General features: G+C 38.3%; 1 protein-coding gene and 1 long non-coding RNA gene across 4 annotated transcripts in view; both read left to right on the top strand.

The window, feature by feature from the left end:
- nrg2b (neuregulin 2b) overlaps positions 1-27,903 on the top strand; it is a 74,698-nt gene that overhangs the window by 10,477 nt on the left and 36,318 nt on the right. The window contains exons 1-2 of one of the 3 annotated variants that reach the window (XM_041991014.1): positions 9,011-9,015; positions 12,707-12,708. The exons of the other annotated variants lie outside the window; for them this stretch is intronic. The gene's annotated coding sequence lies outside the window, so the exon portion shown is untranslated. Of the gene's footprint in view, positions 1-9,010; positions 9,016-12,706; positions 12,709-27,903 lie in introns of those variants that run through there. 3 annotated transcript variants of the gene reach the window in all.
- On the top strand, positions 6,380-26,156 carry LOC121643544. Its single transcript, XR_006011120.1, has 3 exons — positions 6,380-6,475; positions 10,382-10,388; positions 26,145-26,156. It is a non-coding gene; the product is annotated as an uncharacterized LOC121643544 (long non-coding RNA).

The following is a 27,903-nucleotide window of genomic DNA, read 5'->3' on the forward strand; positions in this document are numbered from 1 at the left end:
CACAATGTTAAAGTAGTTATCTGTAGTGCAGTTATTTCTGGCCACTGGATCCACTCACAGATGAAAACATGTTTATGTCTGGAAGAAGTTTGACCACTGATGGCCACCTTCCGTGCACAACTTTACTTGGCATTTGAAGTAATTTCTATGTCCATTTTTACCACTGGATGTCAGCAAGTCTAAAACATGGTACCTTTAAGGGGTTAAATGCATTGTAAAATTGACATGGAAACACTCAGGTTTGATCTAAATCACCAGTTAAATGTAAGAAGATTTTCTGTGAAACATGACACATAACATTTCTACTTCCGTGACTTCACAGATTTTTCTGCAGCATCTTGTATGTAACCTACATCGCTCACAGCAAATGACTTGATAGTGATTTTTACAGCCGTTTTAATCCAAAACTCAAACATAACCTCCTCAGGAGCAGGCTACAGTGTACCATAGCAATCTTCATGACGTTGGAAACTCTTGCTTTAGCCTCCACATAGATTACTATTAATCTCCTCTCGTGATACAGCCCTTTGGCCTTAACTCACAAGCATGACATTTGTATCGATTTTCTGGTCTTGCTCTTGGAAAGACAGTGAATGCTTCCTCAAATATTGAGCTATTCATTCATCACATGCACAGAGTCTTTGACATATATCAGGGCCCCCATAATAATTATTTGTTGTTAAAAAGGATTGCATGCATAAATATGTGCAGTATCTGTGTATATTAGACAGCATATGTGATTCCTTTTTATCTGCATTTAAGTCTTTGCTTGGATATTTCACAACAGCACCTTATAGAATGGCAGACTAAATTATTTTCTGCTGCTGTCTCACAGCTCAGGTTCACATCGGTGTGTACAGCAGCTGGAGGGCAGAACCGCTGTGACATTGATCTCCAAATCCTAGAATTAGGAGCTCTTTGCTCTGGGGCGGCATGTCAAAACAATCCTTGCAACAAGAAACAAATCCAAGGCCACATCCTTGATCAAGTCTTAAAACCATTCCCGGTGTGTGTGTCCCAGTGAATTTAAACTATCAGTACAGCTTTCCTTTCCTGGATTCAGGTCTTTTTTAACTGGTGATAGTTTAGTAAAAACGCTGCTTCAACTAGGGATTATAGATTTTCTTGGTATGATTATTATAAAAGAAATAATCATGATTTTATGATTATCATGATTGTTATGCGTTAATTAATTTCACATCACTATAAATGTGTAAAATCACATGAACCTTGATATCTTGACATGATATCTTTTGATGCAAACGTAACAAAATTATATAGACTTCTCATTCCAACTAAATCCCCTCAACTCTGTAAAGAATAAAAACAAATCCTACATATCCCTACATTACCTTGGGAGTTCTCTCGGAGAACACGGTTGAAAAAGGCTACTGGACCCGTACTAGAACCTTTTTCAAGCTTCTTTCTGTAACTCATATTATAAAAATATAATAAATAAATAGAGAATTTTAAAACACAGGAAAAAACATCTAGCTAGCTTTGACTTCAGCCGTCCTTCAGCCGAATAGCTGCTGTTTGACACATAAATAATACTGGAAGACTACGTATCTAAAACAACATAGGGTTTCTTCCACAGACCATTTCACACTGACAAAAGCGGATTGGCTTCATGCTGAGTGAGTTATGTTTCAACAGCAAAACTATTCGATAAAAATAAAAAGACGTATGGAATTTTTTTTCATCCCTATGATGTAATGTTTAGTGAACGCTGCTGAATGCGTGACGTTGCTGTAAACCCAACCTGAGTCATACATAATTACAAAATTCCAAATGACACAATTATATTTAATTTCAGTGTTATGTTAAATAAACATTAACGTAATTTAAGTAAACTACGGAACATTTACCTTTAGCATAAAAGCTGGTGGTTATCCAGCAAGCAGTGAAACATTTTCATGTATTTCCTCCTTTCTCTGCAACTTTTTTATTTCATGCATTAAAGGCTTCCGAGCCATCCTCCACAATGACACCACGGTCCTCCTCCCAAAAAAGGTTTGTTTGGAAGGAATAACTCTTCTTCTGCTGTACTGTCCAAAGGAGGCCCGCCTCTTCTGCAACTCACCCAGAACGAAAGCAAAGCAACGCAAGCTGCAACACGGATCTTGTGGAACTTTGTTTTCGTTTCGTGCAGAAGTTCTGCTGATCTACTGATGTGGTTCAGACATTATCCTTTATGAAAAGAGACAATTCTGAGGGATCCTTACGATTAGTGTTCAATACCATGATTAAGTAATGGTGACATCCCTATATGAGAATGTGCATCCTGTAAGACCCACTGGTCGAGTCTTTGACTTAACACGACTCTGTATATGTGTGTGTGTTTCAGAGTGTGTGGCCTCTCACTTGTCTGTCTCATCCTTTTCGCCTCTTTGTTGCGTTATCTGTGTCTATTTCAGATACTCTGTGTGTGTCGCTTTCTTTGCTGTTTCCTCTCCTGTCTCCCTCACTGTCCTTGTCTTAACAGAGCATTATCCCTTTGCACACACACACACACACACACACACACACACACACACACACACACATGCAGCAATGCCAGTTTGCTGTTGCTGCTGTGCTGCAGATGCCCCTGTGTGCTGTCATTAGCAGAGAGATCTGGGGCTGCTATAAATTATGCACACCGAATAACAGAATGCTGAGGGTTTCTCCACTCTGCTGCCTGCATATGCGTGTACGTGTGTGTTTGCGTGTATCGCAAGTGGATGTATAGGCCATGTCTTGTTTTATGTTCTGCTGATGTTGGGACGATCATTTTTGCTTGTCAAAGTGTGTATTAGCGCCCTTCTCTGTCGCACAGCTCATTCCCGATTGTCGAACTCCTGTAGCTACATGTCCTTCAGTTATTTAGTATTTGTGTGCCTGTGTGTGTGTTTGTGTCCCCACTTGTGAATAATGTACCAGCTCTCTTCTTTCTCAGCAGCCTTCGTAGAAAAACTCTAACACATGCCTCTTAAAGGGACCAACCCGTTCCCACATGGCTCAGTTTGTGAATGAGAGAGGTCTTTGTGTAACCTCCCTCACACATAGAAGCACTCGAGTACACACATGCAGATGTACTGAACACGCCACCCACACGTTCATACAGCTGCAGCTGCACACGCTCTCCTTACTGCATCAGCAAAGTGCCTGTTTCAGACTGGATGGATTTGGCTGATGCACGCTCTGCTTCTCAGTGAAGATTATTTTTCCACAAAATTAGATTAGACACCAAATTCAAAGTTGAATAATTAAAAATGTTTATGCCGAGGAGTTGCCAGTTTCCGAGCTTCAGATAAAACATTTTGAAGTCACAAGTTTGCCACTGTTTCAGTAAATCTGAGACGTCTATCCGTTTTCTTGGAAAGCCTTTTTAATCTTTGGCGTTCTTCTGCAATAAGTAGCCCTGCTCTGCCAGACTCTGAGGGGGCTGGCATGCTGTCAGTGTTGCCTGAAATTTGTGAAGTTGTAAAATGACATCTTCAACTGATACTCAGCGACAGCTCCTTTTAGATCCTGGGTGTTTTTGAGCGAGGCGATCCCACTGACATCTGTTTAGGAGACGATGCTCCATGCAGCAGTGCGTCACAGCCTCTGAAAATCATGTGGAATATTTAATATTTAATAAATTATGTGTTTTGTGCAAACACTCCCAGATAAAGAAAAGGGTTAATACACCCCCACTAACTCTATGCCAGGCTCATGATATTTTATGAGTCTGTGGTGGCCAGAGCTGTCCTCTGTGCTTCTCTATGTTAAAGCGAGAGTTAGCAACAGACTCAATAAACTGATCCACTGGGTTTTAGTTTAATTCTAGTTTTTTGTATCTACCATTTATTACCATGTGATATATTAAAAAGATTATAATATGGGTTTCTGCTTCTGGGTATCTATTAGGGGACAGAAGACAAGTATCAGATTGTGTTCAACAGGATTTTGAGCAAAGTTTATACCATAAATTAAAGGAAAATGTCTCAGAAACTGAATGTGACACATATGTCACGCCGGGCTCTTATGGGTTAAATTAGTTCCTACTCACTTGTTTTCTGGTTTCTAATTGCAAAACTGCTTCTAATTTGAAATATCCCTCAGTATTTATGCCCCAGATTTTCTTTTGCCAGTTCATTGTGCTAGCTGTGTTGCATTAGTCAGTCTGCCGTTGATTGTTTTAGCTAGTCATTCATAAGTTCTCTTTTTTTTTCTCCCTGATTGGGAAATTCGGCTCTACATTTAACCCATCTCTAAATGTACTAGAGAGCGTTGGGCTGCCATGTTTCGGTGCCCGAGGATTAGTTGTCGGGGCTAAGAACCTTGCTCAAAGGCCTACAGTTGCTGCAGGTTTGTCGGTTGCATCCATGATGAGAATTTCCCGTTCCACCACATCCCCAAGCTGCTCTACTGGACTTCTGGTGGCTGTGGATTCCATTAGACTGACAGGAGTGACACCCGGTGTGGTCTTCTGCTGCTGTAGCCCATCTGCTTCAAGGTTTGGCATGTTGTGTGTTCAGAGATGCTGTTCTGCAGATCTTGGTTGGAGCCAGTGCTTATCTTATATACCTCCTGTTGCTTATCTTCTCCATCCAGTCTGCCCATTTTCTTCTGACTGCTGACATCAGTACCTTTTGGTCAAAACAACTGCTGCTCACTGTATATTTTCTCTTCTTCAGACCATTCTCTGTAATCCTAGAGATGGTTGTGTGTGAAAAAACCAGTAGATCAGCAGTTTCTGAAGTACTCAGACCAACAACCATGCCACGTACAAAGTCCCTTAAATCTCCTTTCATCTTCATTCTGATGCTCAGTTTGAACTTCAGCAAGTCGTCTTCAGCATGTCTACATGACTGCTGCCATGTGATTGGCTGATGAGAGTATATTGTGTGTATTTTTACTTCTTTTGCTATTTTTACTTTATACTGAAGTGTTGTTACAAAAGAATTTCCTCCTGAGAATTATTAAAGTATTTCTGAATCTGAAAATCTTATCTGTCTTTGTTGTGGTGATCTTTGATGCAGACAAGTTGAGTATCTTCTTCTGTCCTATGTGCTTTTCTGCCTCCCCAAATGTTATCTGACTATTATAGGCTTGTGTGAGATGGAACTGTACTTAAAATGTCTTTTAAGCCTTCTGTGTTAGGACATGTTTGATCACAGAGGAGTCTCATTTGCCTTCTAAGAAACATAGCAACAATAAATTGGAAAGATGTTGGAGAAGTTATGAAATTATATTTCAGCTTAATGTGTCAACTTGTTTGAAGATATTGAGTTTTTCTTATTTATTACTCAGTCAGTCATGCTATAATTCCCAACAGCTCCCCAGATTGATTTATATGAACTGAAATATAATACTGTGAATTTCCTGTTGCCAGCTCACACACCAGAAAGCATGCAACGGGTGTGTTTGTCTACATTTCCAAGATGTAGTGCCACAGTTGTGGTTGTGAATTATGACATGTATTGTGCCCCTAAGCAATTTTTTCCCTGTTGAGCATCATTTATGTGAAATTAAAGGAGTTCCAACCCACAACTAGTAAAATGTATAAACTGTAAGCATCTGACTATGTGAGTGGTAACAACTCTATGTATTTACATTGTTTAACTCTAAAACAATTCTGTAAAAATTAGAGCGTTTAGTTTATTTTATTTATATAGCACTTATTAAAAGCAAATGTCACAAAGTGTTTCATAAAAATAAAAAATAACACAATCACACAATGCATAAAACAAGTTAAAAACAAGATAAAGAGCAGAGTAAATTAAATAAAACACAAATATAAAAAGTAAAATTTAAAAAATCATGAAAAGGCGTGAACAGAGGATTGGCTCTGAGAACTAAGGTTTTAAAGTGAATTCTAGCTCTGATAGGTAGCCGATGTAAGGCACGCAAGACTGGAGTGATGTGAGCCGTTCTGTGTGTTTAGGTCAAAAGTCTGGCAGCTGCATTCTGAACCACCTGCAGGCGGTTCAGAGGTAAACTGCTCAGACCTGTAAAAAGAGAATTTCAGTCATCTAAATGGGAGGAAATGAAGGTGTGAATGAGCATTTCCATCATCATTGAGGCAGCAATTGTTCTTAACTTGGCAATATTTCACAGCTGATAAAAACAGGAGCGAGCCAAGCTATTTACATGTTACTAAAACTCTGACCTGTTTTCGTACAGTGGGTTATGCTGCAGAAATAAAAAATATACATATAGAGTATCTGAATCATAGCTGGAGCCTAAGCAGATGGATCGCAGACAAGTACCTCAGTTTTATCAGCATTTAGTTTTAGAAAGTTATTGTTCATCCAGTCGTTGGTGGACTTTAACTATAATTAATTGTAATAATTTGGAGAAGTTAACGCAAAGAAATCAATCTGTGGAATTAACATGCAAATTTAATTTACACATAAGCAACAAAGTTATTACTCATGTCATATTAAAAATCAGAATTTAGCATTGTCTCGGCAAGAGAAGCTAATTTTGGGCATGTAGTTGCCTTGTCACACCAGTGAACCAGATCCAACAAAAACCATTTTATCCTCTTTATTAATATTGTAATAGTTTTAAGCCTTATATTTAGAGGATATCTGCGGGATGACCTGTTTCATATGTCACACAATTAACCGTTCATTTGTGGTGATGATAATGCAACAATTTGCTGCATGCCCATCACCAAGAAAACAAGAAAAATAAGAAGTCATTGCATTTAATGTCTAATTGTGACAAGAACTGGATGGAACAATTCAGAAAACTTGATGGCCTAATAGACAAGAAGTTTGAAAATAAATAAAATAAAGACGGAAGAACACAACAAAACGCTAAAAGGAGCAAAACTGAGTTTTTTGTTTCCCCAAAGCAACTCAATGTCAACGTCAAGCACGCACTTGTTGAGACTTGTTGAGGTTTAACACCTACTCTAGTTTTCGGCAGACCGCAAGCTAGTTGTTTACATTTTGAAATGTGATTAATCGTGATTAATCCATGGATATCATGTGATTAATCAGATTGAAATTTTTAATCGTTTGACAGCTCTACTCTAAACATTTGTAAAAAAGAGTGCTGTGAAAAAATAAGAAGTCAAGACTTAAAGGAAAGTAGAAAAGTTCCATGACAGTGTTAAACATGCAGGATTATTAAACCAGGATTCCCACCTCCACAGTTCCCTTATAAGCACTCATGGGATGAACGGAGAATGTAAAGCTGACAAGACACGCTGCTTTATTGAGACGTCGTGTTGTCTTCTTGCTCATTCTTCATCAGGTTAAAGTTTCTGCTGCAGGATCAGCCTACAGTTTGTGGAAGATCATATTCTAGTATCATACCAGCTTGTTAATTCGCAGATCTGGTATCTTCATTTTTTTCTTATTCACTAGATCTGTGCCAAGTTAGCAACACAAACAAAATCTAAACCAGACAAAAAAAAGAAGTAAATGCTTTTGTTGCAAGATGGCGCTCCCATCCCTGCATGCAACACAGCAGGATATACAGCCTCTTTGCATTTTATTTTAACTTTTAGTAGATGTAGCAGTTTTTAATGTTTTTAATGGGCATCTTTAAAAACATAAATGGAGATATTGGATGTTAGTGTGCTGACAAAAGCTGTGTCTTTAAGGGAAACTCTTTAAGTTGATTTTTGAGCCGTCATTGTGACACTGCATCATTTTGGGCTTCTCATGTTCTGTTTGGAGATTAGCCTGATGCTGCACATGAAGCTAAAAGTCAAAGAAAAACCAGTGAAACCGTATGTTGTATACTATTGCTGAAGAATGTGCACAGTCCAACTTTTTACCCTGTTATTCTATTTCTTTTTCCCAAATGATTTGATTTTACTCATTTATTTGCTTGAATTCACTTTTATTTATGCATTTATTTTTATATTATCTCTTTATTATTTATCTTTATTCATTAATAATTGATTTAATCTTTAATTGTATTTTATTTAATTCCAGTCTTTTTCTTTTTTTGTCATTCTTTTACTGTGTATATATATATATATATATATATATACTAGCGTAGATGTCACAATACTTCTTTCATGTCATACATCTCTCAGTCTTAACTCTGTAAAATGTACACTAAGACAAAAGGAAGATAAAAGTGTTTCTTTGCTTTTTTTTCTTTTCGTTTGGACAACATTAAGAAGAAGAAATATTTTAAAGAAATGATTGAGATGATATTTAATAATATTGGAATTATAATGAAATGTTCCAAATTTAAACATTAATGAGATAACAACGATTACTTTTGACATTGCACACCCAAACCAAGTGGTAGAGATGGCTCATGTAGGTGTACTTACATAAAATTTTCACAAAATTTAGATTTTCTCTACCAAACAATAGAACAAACCTTAAGGTTGCAGGTTCATATCTTCGGTTCACATACCATTTAACAGCTTAAATGGCTAAAACCACTGGTACGTGAACATAATATGTGAGTCTTGTAACTAAAAGGTCAGCGCTCCAAATATTCTTTTGTTGTTTTTAGAAGAGCTAAACAATTACTTAAAACAGTTCAACACTAAATTTTTTTAGCAAAACATTTGGAATTTTGTATTGGGCCAATTTGAATTGTGCATTAATACCTTTAAGGAACTTTCATGCACTTTTGCTAAAGTTCAATTCAGCTTTATTTGTTCATGACAAATTAATTTCAAGGCACTTTTACAGGCACAGTCCAATTCAATTCATTATAGTCTAGTTACAGTCCAATTAAAACAAATCTTTTACAAGCCTGCCATCAGTGTTCTGGTGTCTAAGTCCACATGACCTGTATATAAAGTCCTGAAAGTCCTGAGGCAGAAGGTCCGGTCAGGTTTGGTTTAATCTGATTAAAAATGTTGATGCCTGTCATTAGTCCAATTTATAATAACTGTGTTCATGTAAACAATTAAAGAATAATTGCCTAGCTAAGCAAAACCAACTTATTGTATCGAATCTTGTCTTTGGCTCAGTGCTCCATCCTGAGTTTGCACTGGCCGTACTGGCAGTAGTGGAGAGAAAATCAGGAATCAGGAAGGACGGCCATGTGCCAGGACTGGTTGGGAGTGGAGAGGTCAGAAAAGAGGGGTCAACAAGCACCATATCTCTAAGCCAGGGATACATGCTAAGAGTCACGATTGAAAACAATGCCATATATTTTGTACAAGGACAATAAAGGGCATAGATAGAAAGGTGGAGGGAAGTGCTCGCTGCATCATGTGACATCTGTCTGCAGTCTAAAGTTAGATTCATACTTGCGCAGTGTCTGCATACGGTAGGGCTGGTGCTGGTGAAATGTGCTCTCACATTTGAGTGTATGGTTACGCCGTCGTGTTGTAGTTTCTCTTTCACGGTAACCATTCAAATTCAGCAGGTGACCAATCACAAGGGAGTACTTCTGTGTAACCAAGCAAGGGTGCACGTTGGGTCTGGAAGAGGTGTGTGTCGAGCCTCCACGAACCTACGCGGAGCACGCGGCGGTGTCGCCGTAACCAACCTTACACAGACACCACGCGAGTATAAATCCGGCTTTAGCCTATAGCAGCAGAACTAAAGAGATGACTAAGGGTCACCAAGCCTACCCTAACTATAAGCTTTATCAATAAAGGAAAGTTTTAAGATTAATCCTAAAGGTAGTGACGTGAACGTTGAAGTACATTTTTAAAGATAATGCCCCTGGACTCATTTTTTCTTTTTTTCCTGTATTTTTTTAATTGTAGCTAATAACATAGACACAGGTCACTAAGTAATTAAAAAGAGATTTTTTTATGTTGCAAACAAACAAGAATACTTACAAATAAAAGGGTTTCATTTTCATGCTCAGGTTTAAATCCTTTTCTGTAACAGCTTCCTGAAGTCTGGAATCCATGCACATCAACAAATCATGAGCTCCCTCCCATGAGAGGCTTGCAGAGCCTTTAGTGCTGCTGCATTTAGTGGCGTCTTCTTTAAAGGCCTTCCTGCACTCAGTGTTGTCCTCAGTTAGAGAAAAACATTCTCAGTCAGGTTGAGGTCAGATAATCATCTCATTTATTCCTTTAAGAAATTGTTTTTGGGATGTTTTTTTCAATAATTGTCCATCTGAACAGTGAGGTGCCACCGTTTTTTTTTTTAGCTAAGTGGGCAACCATACATGGTCTGTTATATATGTGCTGTCTCCTCTTTTATGAATTTGGAGCTGCATTTATTCTCCGTCTGTCATGCTCCGAAGCTTAACAGACTTCTGTAGATGCATTCCATTGTAGTCTTACCAGGCCCCTCTGTTCATGATGTTTACCTGTGGTTTGATTTTCAATACAAATTCTCACTTTATGTCACAGAATCAACTGTTTGTTGGAGACTTTGATAGTAATATGCCTACATATTGATTTTGTTCCATTTGCCATCCTTTGTTTAGGCCCAACAATGGGTCTCATAACTTAAAGTTACAGTGTGTAAGAATTACTGGCATCTAGTGGTAAAGATTGGCATAGAAATGATTTCAAATGCAAAGCACAGTTGCGAATGGACAGTGGCTGTCATTGGCCAAAATTCTTCCAGACATCAACATTTTTCTTCTATGAGTGGATCCAGAGAAGTGATGCCTGATAAACCCTCAATCATATGTTTAGTTACCTGTAATTACTTCTGTTTTAAAAGTATGGGAAAAACTGCATTCATATCTCAACTTTACGTCCTTACATTAGAATATAGAGCAGTTCATATTTTGATGTCATCTCATGTGGTAATTCCCCATCTTATATAACAAATATATTTCTGTGTGAACATTTCTTCAGCTGGAGTATAAAAGATTAAATCACAATATTTGACAGAAAAATCACAATCCATGTGTACTGTCTTCTTCTGTGGCCCTTTAAAGTGTTACTTATCCCAGATGGTGCTCTAGCACAGTGGTTCCCAACCTGTTTTGCTCGGGGACCCCCTTCATGCAAATATTGAAAAGCCACGGACCCCCTGCCCCAATCCGTGCTGAAACCATGCTTGGTTTTATGCTTATAAAAGTGAGATTCTCACCAGGAATAATGTATTCTGGCTGAGTCCTGTCCTTCCATAAAGCCAAATTTAAATTAACAACATATAGCCTTACTTTTTGTTCATAAACAGTGGGTGATGTGTGAATATTAATCACAATGGCTCAGAATGTTCAAAGCCTCGGGGACCCCCTGTGCTCTTTGGGGGACCTCTTGTGGGGTCCCAGACCCCAGGTTGGGAACCATTGCTCTAGCAGATATCAAACAAAGCCCATACTGTAGCTCAAATAGTTATCACTTCACATACAGAGTTGTTTATCCATTCACAGTAGTGATAGCTGCCATGTATGTGAACTCACAGCAAGTAGATATAAATGACTCATTTTAAGAGAATAAGAACATAACATTTATTTAAAAAAAAAAAAAAATTTTAGAAATAGAAACATAATGTTTATTTTAGAAAAGTGATAAAAAATTTTTTTAGTGATATATTAAATTTTTCTGTCATTGACCTTAAATTTTGTTAAACCTTTAAATCTGCAAATTACAGACTATAAATGCAAATTCAACTCCACACTGTTATTTTTTCTTTGTTTGTTTGTTTGTTTTTTGATGCTCCATCCCTAGAACTATCAGTTAGTTTAGAAAAAATATTTTGTTTGCTTTTCAAAATAAAGCAGCTATATAAATTCTTTGAATTAAAGCTAAAAAAAAAAATATCCCAATCAGTTCACCTCAATGTGGCACCTTTAAGGGCAACATTGCATTTATCCAAATAGGTTTTACTGTTTTTTACAGAGATTAAACATGTCATTGCACCCTCTTAGTATTAATTTATGTATATCTGGATAACAGAAAATGAGGTTGAAAAAATAGCTCACATAATATCTTTTTCCTGCCTCTTCTCAGTAGATAGTTGTGACAATATCTCCTAATCTGAGATCTCCTGTCAATCTTCAGCAAGTGTTTTGTGTGTGTGTGTGTGTGTGTGTGTGTGTGTGTGTGTGTGTGTGTGTGTGTGTGTGTGTGTGTGTGTGTGTGTGTTATCTGCAAACAAGCTGTGTGCCCCTTGATTTCAACAAAATACTATTTTAATTATTTCATTAAATGGTAGAGGTGACCAACGTCGGCTGTCTGAGACTAAAATAGAAAGACATCATCTAGTACATCATCTGTTCTCTTCTCCCTGGCACTATTCTAATTTTCATAAATTATTACTAAAAACTGATAGTTTTAATTAATTTTGCAGTAGCTTATAATTGTACCCTCCCAACACATACAGACACATATTCTTCTTAGCAGGGCCAAAAAAGGTTCAATCTTATCTGACCACATTTTATTCTTGATCAAAAATCTATATACTTTCCATGCATGCATCATATTTTCTAGAAAAAAAACTACATTGATCAAGTATAATCTCTCACAAACCAATTACAAAATGACAAAACAGTTTTTAAAGTGAATTTTGTCTCTTCAGCAGTTACTGAATGCACAATCTGTCTGGTCAAAGTTGGACTCCCTCACAATAAATCTCTTGTTGCGTTTCCCTCTTTGGTCTTGGGCTTCACAGGCTGACCGGAGGATAAAAGAGCATACAGTGATCAGATTACTGAGGTTACATTACTGTGTTTCTGGGATTCAGCTTCAAACGGTGAAACCGGTCGCTCTCGCTGCTGTTCAGCGCTGCCAACATGCAAAGATGCCAAGTGAAGATTTAAGCCTCAATAAACCTTTTGTCAGTTCAGTGCAGAGAGTTAATTGTAGTGGACACGGGAGTAGCGGTGGGATTTCACTGCTCAGTAGTGCCAGTCAAAGACCAGTAAATCACAATGGCTGATTTTTGTTTTTTGTTTGGTTTTGTTACCTAAAAGTACAAATAATTTTTAGCCATGGGTGCACATATTAAACAGACACCTCCAAATAACAAGTAAGAAAAGAACTTCATTCGCAATCGTGGTAGTTACTATGAAGATGAAGGAGGTTTTATAACACTCTACCTATCATAGACTATCTTGGGCTTCACTTCCTTCTGATTCCTCATGGTGTTTCTAAGGTGAACTTTGGGGCTATCCTTCCATTCTCATTGATAGAAGTGGCCATCATCAATATTGGCCAATGGCTTCCTGAGATATTTACCTGCCTAACACCTCTGTTGAAGCCTCTGATAATCTGCTCAGGTTCACTTTTTTAGCTTTCACTTTTGCACAGTTCCTCATCAGACACTACTCATTCTCAGATGGATTGGGCTGTTATCCTCTGATTTTCACTGAAAGGAATGTGGATTTCTTTTAGAAGAAGATAACATTTATATTTTCTACTGTGTTCCAGGTTTATTTTACTCTGACACAGTAACACATATCTTGATTCTGACACTTCTGCAGTAACCTCACCTCTCAGCTTTGTTTAGAGACAAAGATTATACATCCAGCCCTTTGAATTTGTGAAGATTTTATCTTGGGTATGTCATTTCATGCAGGAGGCAGAAAAATCTCGTCATGAAGACGTTAAGATATATTTTATACCATGCAAACACAGATCAAAATTACAAGAGGAGCTCAGCCGGCTTTGACCACCCGATACATTACAAATGTAGAGCTTTGTGTCGTCTATGTATAAGTTAAACTGACACGGTGTTTACTTTTATAACCCAGCAGCAGAATACACAGATGTGAAGAAATGGGGCAGAGAAGTGGGGTATACTTTTAGTGTTTAGTCTCAAAGCTTCTTCCTCTGACAGCAGTCAGTCTGTATTGTTCTCTTTCTAAGGGGCAGTGGGGCATCATCTCTCTTCTATAGACGCTTTACCTCCCTACAGAGGACAGATGTGATCAATGCTTCAATCCCCTTATCAGGAGAATTGTGGCTGTTAGTCTGTGTTACAAGCCTGCTGTTAATGATGTACGTGTGTGTGAGAGAGTGAGATGAGAGGTGAGAAATGGTGGGGTGAGGGGTGGAGGATAAGGGATGGAAGAAGGAGAGGAAAGATAGCAGGATGGATGAGGACAGGAAGAGAGGCAGAGGTGAGAGATGGAAGAGAGAGTTGAAGAAGAGGGGAACAGGAAGAGAGAGGAAAAAAAGAAAGATAAATGGAGGGCAGGTGGGGAGCAGAATGACTTGCACACGACTCTGAGCCCTGAGTGAGGAAGAGGGGGGGTGCCAGAGAGAATAGCTTTTCCCCACCATTCTGCCCGCGAGCCCTTTATTAACTATTCATCACCAACTGTACTATCTATCTATCTATCTATCTATCTATCTATCTATCTATCTATCTGTCTATCTGTCTATCTATCTATCTATCTATCTATCTATCTATCTATCTATCTATCTATCTATCTATCTATCTATCTATCTCATACATTTTCTCTGTATTTCTTTCCTCTCAGTCGAACCATCTCCCTGAATCTTTCTCTCCTCCTCCCTCGCTTTCTCACACCCACTCCCTTCTCTTTCTATTTCTTACAAAAGGCTTGTCTGTACATCTGGAGCGGAAGACAGGCTGTGTGTGTTTGTGTGTGTATGTGTGTTGTTGTATGTGTGAGTCTATGGAAAAAGAAAAAAAAACTGATTTCTGTTGAATCTGATTGGTGTATTTATACCTAAATAGAGCTCACTGCTGCCAGCTGAACAATACACACCACCAGAGATAACACACAAGGTCAGGTCTGTGTGTGTGTATGTGTGTGGTTATGCTGTAAAAAGCATAGAGTGGGAAGAAGGGGATGATTTATTGATAGTCACTTTTACAGTCGTGCACACACACACACACACACACACACCTGCATGTGTGTTATTTTCTTCATCAAACGTGAATGTGACAATCAAACACACATTGTTTTCTGTTTGCAGCACACACACACACACACGGGGCTTGCAGCTGTGCAGGGGTTAGCCAGGTGATGCTGCACAAGGGCCGTCTATGGCTGCTATCATTCAGCAACCGATGCTCATCTCTCTCACACACTTTTCCCTTTTCTTTCTGCCTTACATCCTCTCCTCTCTATCTCCCGCGCCCTCCCTGGTTTCCATGGTGACAGCTGTGCGCTGCAGAAATCACACTGATCGGAGAATGAGATAGAAGGAACTTCTCTTTTGTGCATGTGCACCCACATGCAGGCATGCTCACACATCCTTTTCACATGTACATTTTATGAATGTATCATGTCTTTTCCCCCCTTTCACACACACGTTCACTCCACGTGTGCAGGCATGTTGCCGACCACAGCTTCCCAGGGTGCCATACCTGCCTGCGAACACACCTAATTGGTTTGGCCTCCATATCACTCACTGTTATTGGATCATGCTTAGCTAGAAATTAGATCAATTTTGTTGATGTTTGCTCTGCTGGACAGAGAGGCAGAGAGGGAGGGAGCATCAGCTGACCTTGAAAGAAGGACCTCTTGATGGACGGCTGATGGGAGCGCTGGTCACGTGTGATTGGATAGCGAGGCAGCCCGGTCACAGGCTATTGGCCAAACGCTGCTGTCCATTTGTGGCTCCCTTCCCCACCCCTCTGTGCTCTCACTGAGGAGTTCTCCCGTCACTCAGCGATACAGACAGCTTGGATCAGCAACTTACAGTGCACATATACACACACACACTCACACAATCAGGACACATTTACACATGAAGACACTCACGTATGCAAGCAATGAAAGGTACACACACACACATATGTTTGTCACACATATATGTGCTCTCATTCACATGTAAAGAACTGAGGAAAATCTCTATCAGAGTGTAAATTGCTGCTGCAGAGTTGGGCTTGTTAGGGCTTGCTGCTATTTGTGTGGTGTGGGATGTGTGAATCTGCTCTAATTGGGTTTGTGTGCTCAAATCTCACAGTTTCTTTTTTACATTTTCTTTTTAATCATAATGGAAAATTGTTTTGCAGGCTTTGTTTTATATAATTATATATGTATATATATTTATAAATATATATATATAAACACACACACACATATATATATATATATATACACCTTTTTAAAAGAAATTGTTGTTGTTTGCAGTCTTGATAAAAAGTCCTAATCAAACTGAATCTTAAACCTAACAAGACCTATTTATTTTTCTTTGGTTGTCAGCAAGCGCAGCTGCCTCAAAAATAGGCAAGATTTTAGAAGAGGATCTGAAGCATCCCGCAGGATTTTTTAAGCTCCTTTGGATGTTTTCCAGTCTGTTCACAGATAATTTTGCAGACCAAACTAACAAAGATAACTGAATTTAAAGGTTCCCTTTTGGATATTAAAATCCTTCAAGGTAGAGCTGTGAATCTTTGCTGTCCTCAGGATTCAAGTTGATTAAGACTTGTATGTTAATGATTCAATATTTGTAAAATTGCATCTTGAAGGTTGCTTTCTTAGATTATTGCTGCTCTTTCAGTTGTAAATACAGTCATATCAGTCTGTATTTTTTACTTTTTCTATTTCTTTACTTTTTAAATCAGACAGCTATCTTTCATATAAAAAGCCTCATATGAAAAGTACTAAATGACCTGTCTCAGTAGGTAGTGGTGTGGTACAGATGGTACATTCACCTATTTTTTTCACAATTGAATATTACCACATTACCCCTCTGATGTAAATCACATTCACTAGTGTGCTGCAAGTCAGTTTTTCTTTAGTATCCTAAGGGAAAGACTGGAAGTTCCCATCACTAGTTAGCATCATTAACACATTCTACTGATACTCCCTGACGTTCATCGTTTTATAGACAAATCCAGCAGCCGTTTTGTGTGTTGCGCTATCTTGAGGTATGGCCATTACTGCGCTGGTGAGTCCTATTAGTGCATTAATTATTAGTTAATTACCTTGGATCGACTACCACCTGCCAAAGTGGACGGCAGCATGGATGGGTGGCCAGACCGCATTAGACAGTGGTCAACTGATGAGGGCATCTTATCAAAGTTATTCTGTTTGTCATATTAGTTAGACATCAGTGCATAAATGTAAACCATGATTCATCTGTCAGAAACTGCTTTTGATAGCTGGCAATGCACATTAGAATATTAAAACAGACATATCTTATAATCAAAAGTTGGTAAAGAAATAGCTTCAAACTTTTACAAAGGCTGTCAGTCTTGAGGCTGCAGGACACTGTGTACATGATCTGCTTGTGTTACTGAACCAGTTATGTTTATTTTCTGGTCACAGCATTGACTTAATAATGTTGTGTTTGTCAAAGTTTACTGTGTTGTTATTGTTGGGAATAAAAATGTTTTCCCTACCATTATATTACCAGGCCACCCCATCCTCCCAATGGTAATATGGAATTTTGACTGACTGAACAGATTTAAACTTAGTCCTTTTATCTAAAAAAAACTAAGCAATCGGATGTTTTTTTTTTAATCTAATTTACATGGCAGCTTGTCTTTGTTCAGGTGGTGCTCCACGATGTGTCAGACAGGGGCAATCTTCATGAAGTAAATGCCTGTGTTCCTCATGTTCCCTTTATTTCCACAGTTAAAGTTTTACACTGCTGTTAAAACAGATAAAAACTCCACTAGTCTTTTCAGATTTCCTTGACATTGTTAAGAAAATTAGCATTTCTTCTGCTCTGACATCCAAGGGAAATACCACAGCAGCGATGGCGGACAGTCTACTTCCAGATTTGTCCAAACCCCAGGGTGTTTATATTTTGTTGAACTGGCCACTTGAAACATCTGTGGCAGAAGTTTTGAGTACACCCACTATCCTGTGCACAGCTACAACAGTCTCAACATATTTTACTAACATAGTTCTTTACCTGAGCTTTAGTTTGGTGTTTGAGTGCAGTATTATCATTTCAAGGGAAGTTTGTGTTTTAAAGTTTGTTTTGCAGCTCTTCATCTATTCACTTGTATAGCTGCAGAGAAACTTGGCTAAATTAGTGAGTGAGGCTTTATTGTCATTGTAAACTTGGTGACAGTCATTGCACCAACAACAGTAATTACGTATAGGAATAAGATATGCAAATAAACGTATGCTAAAAGCTAGCTAAAGATGTAACAACACTGAGTGTTGAATTACCTTTTTTTTCCCCCAGTTTCTTCAAACAATCCAAAACACAAGTGTTTGATCAGTTGGTGATTCTAATGTTAAATGCATGGGCGTAGAATTGGGTAGGGACTGTAGGAAAAATGTCCCTATCCATGTCCAGTAATTCTTGAGTTGTCATTGTCTTTTTCTGGTAAAGACTAGCTGAGAGCTCTGTGTTCTCCATCTGTAACATTGCTGCTACAGGTCACACCTTATAACCCATTTAAACTGGATGGATGTTATAGCTTTACATGGGACTGTTTGCCAGGGGCTACAGTCGCCTCGGACAAACCGTCATTCATGGGCATCGCCCCTGTAGGGGCTCTGGGTGTTTTGACACCCACACTTTTCGTGGTGAGAGGGTCCGACACCCACACTTATTTTGCAGGGTTGCTCCAGTCACTTTTTCTGTACCATGTGATTCCTTTTCTTCCTCCTCCTCCTCTCCTACTGCTCTTTGAATCATCACAGAACTGTCGATGATCAGCTGATCGCCTTTTCTGTCCCAGCATGTCTCTCTTGTTATTTATTGTTCAGCTCATGCGGTGGAGGAGGAAACTAGCAGGATGTTGACGTAAAATGGTAACCTGGTTTAATCAGACAGTGTTTTGTTTGCATATATTTTATTTTATTTTCATTATTAGCTGAGGTTTGCTGGTGACAGCTGTAAAATCTGCTGGTCATAAGGCAAGGCAAATTTATTTGTATAGCACATTTCATATACAAGACAATTCAAAGTGCTTTAAAACATTACAGCAGGGTGCAGAAAGCAATACAAGTGCAATAAAAAAATATTAAAAGAAATGCAATTAATAAAATAAAAGTGAAGGAAGATGCTAAATAAAATTGATAAAATGCAAGAAATAAAGTTAAAGACAATATTAAAACATGATTCCAGCTTAAAAGAACCAGATGTAGATTTTGATTTCTAAATAAAAACTAGTTCCATGCAGCAGAGAACAGGTGGGTCTTTAACCTGGATTTAAATAAACTGAGTGTTTCAGCTGATCTGAGGCTTTCTGGGAGTTTGTTCCAGACATGTGGAGCATAGAAGCTGAATGCAGCTTCTCCATGTCTGGTTCTGACTCTGGGAACTGATAAGAAACTGGATCTAGATGACCTGAGGGTTCTGGTAGGTTCATACTAGGTCAAGAGGTCTCTGATGTATTTTGGTCCTAAGCCATTCAGAGCTTTATAGACCAGCAGCAGAACTTTAAAGTCTATCCTCTGACGAACAGGCAGCCAGTGTAAAGACCTCAGAGCTGGACTGATGTGGTCCACTTTCTTGGTCTTAGTGAGGACTCGAGCAGCAGAGTTCTGAAGGTGTCTAACTGATTTTTTAGTTAGAACCTGTAAAAACCTGTTACAATAATCAAGCCAACTACAGATGAAAGCTGGACTAGTTTTTCCAGGTCCTGCTGAGACATCAGATCTTTTACCCTTGATTTATTCTTAAGGTGAAAGTCGGCTGACTTTGTGATTCCCTTAATGTGTTTGTCAAAGTTAAAGTCGGAGTCCATCAATACGCCCAGATTTCTGGCCTGGTTGGTGGTTTTTAGGTGTATAGACTGAAGCTCTGTGGCAACTTTTAATCGTTTCTTTTTTGCTCCAAAGACATCTGCTGTGTTATTGTCATAACAACATGCATTTCTGCAGAACAACAACATGCATTTCTGCTGCTACAGTCGTGGTGTAGGTGTATAATTCTGTAAATTAGTGATGGTTAAACTTAATTGTCAGACGCAATTTCAGCCTTTGATCAGTGATGGCTGTTCCTCCATCTGACGTCAGCTTGTATCCGTTACTGGCTTGACTATACCTCCCAGTACCGAAGAGTTAGTGGTTACTTATTATTAGACCCAATTACTTTCATTGCTGATTTCACTATATATGTGTGTGCCAAACCATGCAGCCGTACTGTATCTGATGATGCTACCGAGGACAGCATGATAGAAAATGAGCAGGATCTCAGGTCGGACCCCAAACAGAGCTGGTCTGCAGCACAGATAATTACATGGGCATTCCAGCAGAGAGTACAGTAGTATATTCAACTTACAAAACTGTTTAGATAATAAAAGCATTACATGTTGAGAACCATATTGTAGTCACATGGAGTATTACTATTACCATCTTTTTTTATACTGCTGCACCATAACCACAAATCTGGTTGGTCAGTGCTTAAATAATTTCTTTTAAAATAATGTAATTTTTTGTTGTAAGCAATTTAGAAAAAAAAGTTTTTAATATAGAAATAGTCGTGGATTTAACAGCGTTATTGTGGAAAAAAGTGTAATTTGTTCTGTGCGTGTCCATTGAGGAACACCTTAAATATGTTCAGACTTAGGATTTTATTTTATTTATTTATTTTTTTGCTATCACCCCTGTTATTGTCTGTCCCTTAATAGAATATTTTGCATTATACATTCTGCTCGTTCAGATTTGCTGTAAGTGCAACAAAACAATTGTCTTGACGGAGCCACTTTTATGTCCCTACCAGTGTCAAAAATCTAACCTGCATCTTGTAAATGTGCATTGTTGTGTGTTTCTATCTGGGTAATGGACTGACAGCCTGTTCAGAATGACAGTGAATAATACTTGAGCAACTGTTCTTCATTAAAGTAGGATGGTCTTGTTTTTAGATCAGTTTTAGGGGTCATTATTAGTGAAAAAAGAGGTCATACCTACTGAATCGATTAAATTAATGTTGGAAAACATCAATATCTGAGCGTACCTTAGGTGTCCCTGTGTTTCTGACATAGACAGTATTTCAAGGACATACAGATAATTCTTCCTCCAGGATTTGTGATTTGGTTTTGGGACATTAAGCAGCTATAGTGTGCAGCAAGGTCATTTGTGTTTAACAGCCTTTAAACCTTTTAGTTGCTGTGTTTCCAGTGTAGAAGAATAACGAAGATCAGTTTGTATGGAGCAATCACCTCTCAGTTTATCTTGAAGATTACACACTCTGAAAGTGTAAAAGGCCTTTAAAGACAAATTAAAGGCTTTAATGTCTCATTAAAATAACTTTACAGTAAATCCATATCATCATTTCCCACTGTACTGCCCATTAACAGTGGACATGGTTTTAGTTGATCAAGTGTTATGAAGGACAAACTCAGAAGTATGTTTCAATACCCAAAGCAACAAATGCTCGAAATGAGCTAAATTTGTAGAGGGATTTTGTGGTGACTCATGTGGTCACACTCATAATAAATATGATGGACTATCGTGTCCATGAAGGTTAATTTCCTTTCTGGTTTCCAGCTAATGTTCTCGGGTTAACAAAGCCTCCGTGTTGCCAGAGGACAGCATCCCACGGGGGGATGAGCTCATTGGTAACCGCGTTCACAAACTACCCACACAAGAAGTTTTTTTTTTCTTTTTTTAATCTGTCCTGTCCAGCATCATAGCAAGCACAAGAAGTTTAAAGAGATTGTCAATAAATAAAATTGGATGGATTTGTATTGCTGATATTTTTAAATGAATATTTCACTTGTAAACCGTTCAGCATCCGAGTATTATCATTATTTCAACAGATGTAGATAAAATATAAAAATAAGAAAAAAAAAGACTTATACAACATGAATAAAAACTCGGGATGGGACTTTAACTTGTTAAGTATGAGTAATTACTTAAAAAAATTAACATGTTATAAATGAATGCTTTTAATCACAGTTTGCATTCCAAACAATGCGGAACGTTTATCAGTGCACGGTTTCCGGTGCACCAATTACAGTGACGCACACATCAGAGCTTGGCCGCTATATTCTATGGGAAAAAAAGTGACTAGCAACAAATCTAGTAACTTTTTCTGGTGATTTTGGTGATTTTAGAGGCTGAAAGCAACGTTTACTCTTCTCAATGTGCAACGGTGCTGATTCAGGCCCCTCCCCCGTCCAAAAGCTATAAGGTGTTTTATTCTGGTCATATTTAACTTATTTGCATTTGCCCTCTTGTGTAAACGGAGGTGCAGCCCTATGTGTTGTTGGGTGTTAACTTTTATGCCCTCCTCCTTCTCATTTTGTTCATTTTTCTCTTTTTTTTCTTTTTATTTGGTGATTATTTTGGCTGTGTTATGGCTAGTGGCATAGTGAACTGTTTAACACATCCACCACATAATTAGACACAGCTCCCTGGAAAACACAAGGTTACATATAAATATTATGTATATACATATACATTTCTGGGAGTAAACAGAATCTAGAAAAAATTTAGACTAATTTCATAGCAGGAAGGATAATGACAAAGCTACTAAAATGAAATCCAAATGTCCAGAATAAATCCAAACTGAAAGCAGAAATAGGCTTGGCAGCAGGGTAAAACGGGAAACTGACAGGTGAAGCTCACCAAAACCAAACAGAGGATCTGACAGAACTCAAAGAAAATGGGAAGAGATCATATGAGAGGAAGGAGATTAGGTAGCTAACAGGAAGCAGGGGGTAAACAGCGAGCAGGGCTGTAGAAGAATATCTTAGAACAATTAATTGCAAAATCCAAAAATTCACTTTTCATAACAGAAGTTTCTGTTTAGAATAGAAACACTGTAAACTACTATTTTTATATTATACGGTTTTAGACGACCCCCTCTGTAAATCCATTGGTGAATGTAAATTAGCTTCATTGTGGTCAGATATTGTTATGGTGCATATATCTGTAATAACGTTAAATGAGATCGCTGGTCATTTTTATTTTTCTAAAACTTCCATTTCCCTCTCATGGGTATATGCCTGAGGAGGAGCAGGACTGGTTGAAATGTAGCTAATAAAGTTAAAGGGAGCTGGGCTTCCAGTGTGCAGATACGCCAGTGCTACAATTGAGTTTAACAGCAGGAAATGTTTAAGTATGAAACACATGGCAAGTAGACTCACTGTAGTGAAGCAGGGTTGAACAGTCATGCAAGAAATATGCTAAAAGTAGAAGATTTCCGTCTTATCTGATCCAATCCTGACCTGGAATTTTATTTAGTTTCAGAGTGATTTAGCTTTCGGGCAGTTATAATGCGTTAATTCATTCAACAACACTATAAATGTGTAAAATCTTTAAGTTGTATTTATTTCTATCTTTTTACACCAAGATAACAATATAGCAACAAGTCAAATAACCAGTAAGTCTCATTCCAACCAAATCCCCTCTGCTGTGTAAAGAATAAATAAAGCCTACATATTAACTCTTAATTCCTCTGAAAGAAAATAGATGGAAAAGGCTACAGGGCCTTTACCTGGGTTTGAGAGGCTTTTTTTTCTTTAGACTAAATTATAAAAATGGCTGTGAACATTTCATTTGAACCAGAGTAGATCTGCTGAAAGGCTTTCAGTTTGGTTTTACTCTCATCAGAAATGTTGCCGCTCCTGTCTAACATCGAGCTTTGTATGTTGTGCTTTTATGGACTTTTCTTCTCTTTCTTCCAGCTGCCATTCTCTCTGTCACTATGTAAAGATAACTTGCTAATACAGAGAGTCAGTGCTTTGTTCTAACCTAAAGAAACCCTGTGGAAGATATATGCTCATTTGTAAGCTTTTGAATAGCATACACCTACTTTTCTTTCTGTCTAAAATCGGCCTTATCTAGCCTAATAAACTTCCTGTTCTACTTGTGTAAACACAGATGTGACAGTGGAATCAATCACATACAAATGTGATGAATCACTCCCAGAAGTGTCTGTCTGTTCTGGCCACCATGTAGAAACAGAACTGAGAGGAAGCAGCGCTGCAACGCTCATGCAGATGTCATTGAACTGACCAGCTGACCAATAATCAATATTTTTTCTTCAAGGAAGAATAAAATCTGTACATTTGCAAGCTCGTTTCAACATATTTCTACCTTATGCTGTGTTTGTGTCCCTCTGCTACACTTTCCTTCTTGCTTTTGGTGGCATTTTCAGTTAATTTACACTTGATCATTTCTAATGTATTTACCGACTGTGAAGCACGTTGTAACTTGCTTTTGAAAAGTGCAATACAAACAAAGATTATTATTCTCAGAGGTATTTTGTCTTTGTGAAACTAAAATGTCATATCCGTGCAGCTGGAATTAGCCTAATGCTGCCCCTCCCACAGTAAAATCTCATCTCTTTTCCACATATGGTCCATTGTTATTAGATTACAGTTCCCATGATTTTCTAATTGCCTCCTGTAAAATATCCAAAGCAAAATGCTGGATGAAAACAGCAAGCAGGCTGCTCAGTGTCCTATAGGAAACAATTTGTCATGACTGGAATTAACTGGTGAACTGGTGAGCTCTGACTTTATGCATTTTTGTCAAAATACAGTAATAACTCTTCTTTATTATACGTTAGTTCCATGAAATGATTTCTTTCAAGCTCAATCCCTCCCTATAGTATGTGATTGAAAGTTTCATTCAAGCAGTTATCAACCCATAAAAAACTAACCTGTATTCCTAATAATTGTTAATTTCAAAGTCTTTGCCACAGTTTTTATGACTTTGGTGTGACGTGAAGCCTTTGTAGCAAATGGTGATGTAACAATGGCCAATAACTTAATCGTTTTTGCCTTTTTAAATGTAATAAAGCCAATAATGTCATAGAATGACATTACATGAGTAAGAGCAAGTATAAGTTTTTTAAGCACTTTTTGTGTTGTTTGCTTAGCAAAAATAGGTAGGAAGTTATTACATTTTTGGCTTTATTACGTTAAAAATGGCCAAAATTATGACATAAATGGCTGTTATTGCATTATTGGTTGCTATAAACCTTTTACATATATATATCTGGTTAATGCAAATATATGAATATGCTAATTTGGCTTTGCTACACACTTGCCATCGGCAGCTAGCTTAATCTGACTTGCCCAGGCCTTGAACTGGTGCCTAGCTGCTGCTTACCCCCTTTTTTGCCTTTGCTTGTCTTACAAGTCATATAATATGGAGGATCGATACTGCCAAAGTCAGAAATAAATAGCGGCAAACTTCTAAGGTTCTTGCAGAACATAGAAAAGTTTCCATCTCAACATCCAGGCAATGTTCTCAGCCAACTTTACCAGAACCCTCAGCCAGATCTTTAGTTAGTTGCTTGTGCAGCCATCTGGAACACCATCTCAGTTATTGCATCCACACAAAACATCAGTGACTGTGAGATTTTAATTTAAGAGAGTTGTTGTTTTCAGTTGTGACGAATGCATGCTCACACTCATAACTGTTCATCAGAGTTTTCAGACTTTAGAGGTGGACACAGCAGCTAATGCAGGTCTGCTTGGTGGCGGAAGAGAAGCTATCACACAAAGCAGGAGAATCCCCAGTAGTTCTAAATGTGTTGAAAAGCAGCATAGCTGGATGAAGTTATTCTAATTACTCAGTTATTAGTTGTTGACTAATCCATGCTGTAGTCATGGCAATACCGTTAACAGAATTATCATTAGTAGTAGTAGCTGTAATGGTAGAGGCCATGTGATGGACTGGTGACCTGTCCAGGGTGTACCCTGCTTCTCCCACAACTCTGCAGGTTTTCAGTGTTTTCCTGCTCCAACTCAAATGAATAAGTCATAATGCAGAACATCATAAGCTGCTGGATCCATTTGATTTGAGTTCGGTGTGTTGGAGCTGGAAGATGGTGAAAACTTGTGGGACTGCAGGCCTTGAGGACCGACTTGGGACACCCCTGGTATAGATAATGGATGTATGTGATGGTAGAAGTCCTAGAATTATCCAGTATTGCTCTAAATAGGATATTTTTCCCAGCACAAAGATGTTTAAAAAAGGAACTGTTTTAAATAACTTTTTTTATTTTATTGTATCTAACAAAGACTGATCAAAAGCCGTCACTGATGCTGTTCTTTATTGTAAGTGATTACCAACCAGCAGCCATGGGGGCGAGAGTTAGTACCTAAGATGCTCAGATGATTTACTTTGTTGTGACATGGAATTATACATCAAGAGTGAGTGCGTGTCTGAGACGGGACTAAATGTCTCAGAATGTGAAAACTGGATTTTAAAATGTGCTGCTTGTTTGCTTGTGGGTGTAAAAAAAATACTTAAATCTGACTTACATACAGTAACTGCAAGCTGTTGTAACAGCAACACAGCACGCAAAGAAAAACTGCAGTGTGTGTGTGTGTGTGTGTGAATGGTAATGAGTGTGGCTTATTGACACTTAAAGGTTTTAGGACATGGTTTCTGTTTCAATTTATTTGGCTTTAGCCATCAAAATTGGGTTACAATAATGAAAAAGAATTTCTGAAAAGCGATTAAAGCTTTTATTACAGTTTGAAAAGTTTTCTGTGCGAGGATGAGTTGTTTTTTTTTTTGTTTTGTTTTTGTTTTTGTTTTGTTTTGTTTTGGGTTTTTTTCTCTCTTTTTTAATGTAAAAATGCATGTGGAAGCTCAGCTCTGGTAATCCAAGTCAACATCCAGACAATTATTTTTCAGGACAGCCTCAGCTGTCAGGTTATGAGGCTAAAATGATGTAAAATAAATGTATGAATAGAAATAGATAAAGGTCGACCAGAAGAAGAAAACAGAATTTATTACTAACAGAACTTTGTAGAAATAACACACAGATCAACGGTGACCAAGCCTTTTCTCATCTGCATATCATTAGTCTCTTTTCCATCAACGGGTGAGGGTCGGGACGGTTAGAGTGCAGAAATGGTTTGTAAACTTTAATCATGCTGCGTTTCCACAGGCAACAGTAACTTTACCTGAGCGGCGGAATATCAGCTGGATAGCAATGGATGAAGTTTTGGCTTTCAGGAGAAAAAATATTGGCATTGAAACAAACACACAACAGAAACTATTTACATTTTTATCATTTTTCCACCAGCTGTTTTCTTTTTTTTTTTTACTGTTGACAGTTATTGATGCGACTATGTACCTACGACCATCATTAAACCAACTCCAGCTCAGCTGCTTTGTGGCGCCACCGTGCATCAGAATCATCTTCTTGGCTTTCTTCCAACCATAGAGGAGCATTATTTTCCTTCTTTTCAAACACACGTAGAATTCTCTGCTTAGTTATTGATCTTTGGCTGCTCCTGATTGGACGTTACTATTAACTGAAGCTCTGATTGGTGGAATGTTTGACAGGAAATGGCGCCATCAGGATTTCCAGGTCTAGAGGTCTATTAGCAACATGGTAGTGATGGTGATCTTTTTTTTATTATGAAAATGTGATAAATAATGATGTTATCAATGATCATTTGCACTGAATGCACTGGATTTACCATCTAGTCTCAGAATAAACACATTTTGAAGTTGGGGCGTCAGTAATCTAGTGGACTTTAAAGGGTTAATATCACAGGAGAACATAAAAATTGGAGTTGCAATTTTTCCACTGGGTAAGCAGAACAAGGATGTTGAGTTTTTTTTGCAGAACTGGCGAGACATAAACTTAGTTATTGACCAATGCTTCTTACACGAACACACAAACAAAACTGTCTGCTGCAACTGTACGAGGAGGACTGGAAGCTGCAGCAAAGCCGTGGGCAGCTCAGCCTGCACAACAGTTGTCATGTATTTGATCAAGCATGTCCTATCACTACTCTGTGTGAGTGTGTTTCTGTGTGTAAAACTCATATTAGGGCACACAGGCATGTAGGTAACAGCACATGCTGTGTGTATGTGTGGTAGTAGGTGGTGCAGAGCTGTCTCTTTGCTTTAGCTTCAGTGTGCTTGTGTTGCCTGCACTGGTGTCAGTGATGCAGTCTGTTGTAGTTTTTAAGAGAAGAGAGAGAGAGTGAACGTCTCCAGGGACAGATGAAGCTCATGCACACACACAGACATTGCTCCATTGTGAAAATCTACTGCAGTTTCTGTGGCAGGATCTTTTTTCTCTTTAAGCTTTCAGTTTGTTTGTGCTTTTCAGGATTCACACCTTACCCAGGTGTGTTTCTCTCTGTGTGTGACTGTGTTTGTGAGGACCAGCTTGACTTTTATACCTTTGGAGTGAGGATATTTGCAGAAAACATGGGCCAAGCCTCACTGCGAGATGCACCTTTAAAGGGTTGGGTTCAG

The sequence above is a fragment of the Melanotaenia boesemani genome, chromosome 7 (genome assembly GCF_017639745.1).
Source record: "Melanotaenia boesemani isolate fMelBoe1 chromosome 7, fMelBoe1.pri, whole genome shotgun sequence".
NCBI lineage: Eukaryota > Metazoa > Chordata > Actinopteri > Atheriniformes > Melanotaeniidae > Melanotaenia > Melanotaenia boesemani.